The sequence below is a fragment of the Lasioglossum baleicum genome, unplaced genomic scaffold, assembly GCF_051020765.1.
Source record: "Lasioglossum baleicum unplaced genomic scaffold, iyLasBale1 scaffold0062, whole genome shotgun sequence".
In the NCBI taxonomy this organism is placed as follows: Eukaryota; Metazoa; Arthropoda; class Insecta; order Hymenoptera; family Halictidae; genus Lasioglossum; species Lasioglossum baleicum.
The window spans coordinates 490,702-495,402 of record NW_027469122.1 but is presented as its reverse complement, the minus strand read 5'-3'; positions in this window follow the sequence as shown (position 1 = coordinate 495,402).

Genomic DNA, 4,701 nt, shown 5'->3' with positions numbered 1-4,701 from the left:
TTGATGTGTGGCAACGGGTAGGCATCCTTCTTTGTTACTTTATTTAGCCTCCGGAAGTCGACGCAGAAGCGGTGTTTCCCGTCTTTTTTTCGTGCAAGCACAATAGGCGAGCTCCATGGGCTCCGTGACGGTTGAATTATTCCGTCGTTCAACATTTTCTCGACTTCTGTGTCGATTATGGCCTGCATGGCTGGATTGCGTGGGCGATACCTCTGCTTGATCGGGGTCGGGTCTTCTAGTCGGATTTCGTGTTCCGTCAGTGGCGTCACCCCACGTATCCTTTCGAATTTCTTCTGTTCCTCCTGGATTAGCTCTTGCAATTGCTGGTCCTCGTCTGTTGATAAGTACGTCAGGCCTTTCTGTACGGTGGCGGTACAGGTACTCGTACGGTTCGGTTTTTTGACCGGGTAGATCTCTCGGTCGCCGATCCGTATTGCCAGGCCTAGCTTTGACAGGGCGTCCATGCCCAGTAACACTTCGTGTTCCATTGATCCCATCACGAAGTATTGGTGTTCCAGCGGGACTCCGTTAATGGCCCCGGTGCCTCGTATGCTCCACTTTAACTCTGTCTCCGTTCCGTCTGCCATGGCAGACAGTGTGTTTTCTTTGGCTACCTGCCACCCTGCAGCGACGCACTTCTTGGCCATGGCGTTGTTGACGTAAGAGCAGACGGAGCCGGAGTCGAGGAGCGCCTCGGTCTGGTGGTTGCCGACGGTAACGTCTAGGAAGACCCTGTTCTCGGGAGGATCAGTGGCCGGCTTGTATGTTAATTCGGCCCGGCCAGTGACCCGTTTCCCTGGAATCCGCGGTGGCATTCGCAATCGCGGGTTAGGACACCGTCGCTGCCGCAGAAAGAGCAAAATTTTAATTGTCGGTTCTTACATTCGAAGCGGTCGTGGCCTGGTTGCTTACACTTCCAGCAATGTGTGGTCCGGGAATACGGTGTGGTAACGGCCGTGGCTGTTCTGTGGGTTGCCTCTTGCTTGACGTATGACGACCGGGCTCCTTCTGGTCGCCAACTGCTGGTCTCTTTTCTCATAGTTACGAGGATTTCCTCGATCTCTCCCACTCGCTGGATGAGCTGGGTGACCGCTTTTACCTCGTCTCTGCGGATTCGGAGCTGGAACTCGCCCCTCATGTTGTAGTAAAGGGCGTCTAGTTCCTGATCTAGATAGTATCCCCCCCGTCTGCGGATCAGCGTTGTCATCGCTGTGACGTAGGGCAAAATTTTCTCGTTCGGCCCCTGTCGTCGATCGGCGATTTGTCGATCGAGGTGGCGTCGTTCTCCCGGCGGTAGGTAATACTCCCGCAGTTGCTCCTGGAGGTTGGCCCACGAGGTGGCGGATGGGGCCGCACACCTATACCAGAGTTGAGCGTCTCCCCTTAATAACTCGGGGAAACCCTCCAGCATGTGTCGGTCCGATAGGTGGTAAGCTCGTTGGAGTTCATTAACTCGTTCCAGGAACCCGCGTGGATCGCGGCCATCGAAGTGGCAGTTCCACTTTCTTATCTGGTCGATGACCGTGTTTACGGCTGCGGGTGCCGTAGATAATTCGGGCACGTTTCTCGCCGTTTGATTATTGCGCAGCGGGGTAGAGGTGCTCGAGTTGAATAGGCCGGCCGCTAGTTCATCGTGGAAGTCGAGCAGATCCTTGGTAACGTCGGCTTCCTCCTTATAATCCGGATCATCTTCCGGTTTCTCCGAGAAGATTTCCGGATTGCGGCGGACATACGCCACCAGTCTTTGGCGCATCTGGACCACGGTTCCTTCCGTGCCGATTCCGTGCGCGTGCAGCTCCTGGATCAGCTGTTCTTTCCTTAGGCGGTATACCCATGACACGCCCATGGTGCTTCCTTGACGCGGACGCGAGAACGCGGACTACTCGAACGTTCGATTCGATCTGGGACGTTATTCCAGGCCGGTGTGCGGACAATCGACAATCAATCGCGCCCGATACTGAATAAATAAATAAATAAAAAAGAATTTTTGGGAACTCGCGGCAGTCCCTTTACGCCGAAACGACGGTTGTTTCGGTGATCGGTGCGCACTGGAGACGCGTATGCGCTTGAAGAAATAATTACGCCTACATCAATATGAACGGAACAAATTGGTCCGTGGACTACGGGCGCGTATGCGCTAACCAGTAACGACACAGGTAAATAAATAACTACGCGTACATAATTAAGAACGGATTTTAACAAACACTAACCGGGGTTATCCCCTGTGACTTTTGCGGGCTTCGCTCGCTATTGCCGATGAAACCTATTTCTAAATCCGTACTGTCTGATCGCTTAAAACAGGTCCCTGTTCGGGCGCCATGTAACGTTCCGATTTCGTATGTGCCTTGTAGCTCATGAGTTGACCAAGGTTCGTAGGTGAATGAATGAATTGTACACAAAATCGGGTAAACAAAAATAAACTTTATTCCGCAATGTGCGGTAATGTAAGGATGTGACAAACAAAATAAGGTTTCCTGCAGGCCGGTGAATCCGACCGCGTAACAGAAGATTGAAAACTAGGCGGCAGGTTACTTAGACGGCAGCTGCGACGGTTCCTCGGTCGCGTCGGTTGGCGGATTATTCCCGGTATAAACAAGAACAGATTTAAACGGTGCGGAATATTCACGGAGGAATTTACGGAAGCGATCAGGCGGTCAGGAGCCCTTAATTATTAAGCGGTACGGCGCGCGTGTTCGCTGAAACGGTTCCCGGAGTTCGGCGGCGCGGAACGCGGTATCGGACGACGCGAGACTTCGCGGAGTCTCTTCGGATTTACGCTGGAAGGTGGGTGGTGACAGGATACGGTCGGAGGTCACGGCCCGACGCAGCGTAGGCGCCGCGGTTTTCCCTCAGAAGCACCTGAAGGACAGACCACGGTTCTTACGTATCTCAGAGGCACCTGAGAGGTTCGTACCCGCCGCCGCCACACCAAATCGCGACGTTGAACCGCAAAGGATCCGCGGACAGGGCCGGAGGCCAATCGGCCCGTGCTGGACGGTCGGAGAGCCGAGTAGTGCCGTAACCCTCACACAGAAGCACCTGAGCGACGGGTTACAGTCGCACGCGCCTTAGAAGCACCTAAGGGTATTCGTGCCCACCACACCGACACGACGGGTCCGGTCCAGCCACGGCGATGGCACGGCGATCTCCGGGAGCCGGGACACGGTGGGAAGTCGTCTCCTGGAACTCGTGCTTCCAGCCTGCGTTCTGGACGGATGTATAGCTCTGAAAAGGGCTCGTACGATCCGGTGTGCACGGGAGTGGTTCCAAGCGGACTCCGCTCGCACGGTATTCCGACGTGACTTATATAGTACGCGAAAGCGCGGACCATGGAGAGTGCCGCTCTCGGTCGGGCGGCCGCGGCGCTCTCCGATTGGCGCGCGCTTGGTCACGGCGGTGATTGGTGCGCGCCCGTGTCGCGAGAGTTTATAAATACAGGTGGCGAGTGGTAGTCCCCATTCGCGCCTAACTCGCGGCGAGGTGAGGCCTCGTCGCAATCTAAGTCCGCCGGCGGACAATCACCGAGAATCCACGTCTGGTCGCTACGTGTTAGATGTTCGGTTTAATTATCATGAGGATAACCCTCGACTGAAATCGATATTATTGTAATGGCTTTCAACAATGGGATACGTAAAACAACTAGAAAGTAGATCTCACACAGTGTGTGAGTTGATTAATATAATGAAGATCCCGGAGGATCCGCTTCACTACCAGTGCGATCGGCTGATAGCTCAGATAATTCACACAAATGGGAAACGATCCTATTGACGACTGAAACGTGATTGCTAAGCACGAGCATTTATCCTGTACGGTCCATGCACGGATAGACATGGTCAACGAGTACCAGCGATCACGCTTTCTTATTATTGAAATGTTCAAAACACCGCAAAGATGTTTGGACACGTTTACTACTCGTACGATCTGCTGATTCATCAGATGATACGCACTTATAGAAACGATCACGATACCTCGGAAATTCCGGAACACTTACGAGTTGCCCTTCAGCACAGTTAGTGACCTCGGAGCAACTTTCAGTGTCAGTAGAGTCTCCTTGGCTGTGACAATCCAAATGTTATACAGAAAACCAAATGATTCGTGAATATGTCTCTCAAAGTCGATCGACACAATAATGAAACACCAGTAGTGCATAGGTCTGATCTACATGGAGTTTCAGCTGCTTGATCTAGTTGACAGAACACATTCCCGAATCTAACCGCGAATAATTCACTGTTGAAGCCACTAAATATATCGGAGTGCCCGTACGACGACTTTCGTGAATTTAATAGTTGGGACTCGCTGTCCAATACGACAAGAAGAAACTTTAATAAATTCTTTAATCCACGCTTGCTTGTAGCAAGTTACACAGTTCGGAGCTACGTTACTTATACATCAATAATTCAACGCAAATGACTACTACGCGGTCACGACTAAATTACGCGAACGGTGATACGTTTAACTGTGCCACGAAGCGGTTTGCAATCGCGACTCCTCGGTTTGAGGCGCTTACGTAACGGGGTTGGCTAGACGGTTTGTCTAGTACAACAGGACGGTTTGGCCTCCCGAATACGCACCGGTTATCGTCGAACGGACACCTCGCGAACGCGTGCTCACTGAATCGCGTCCAGACGTAGAGTGAGTTCTCGATGGCCCTCATCGATCTCCTTCGATGATTATCGAGTGGGGATCGATGCGCACGCAACT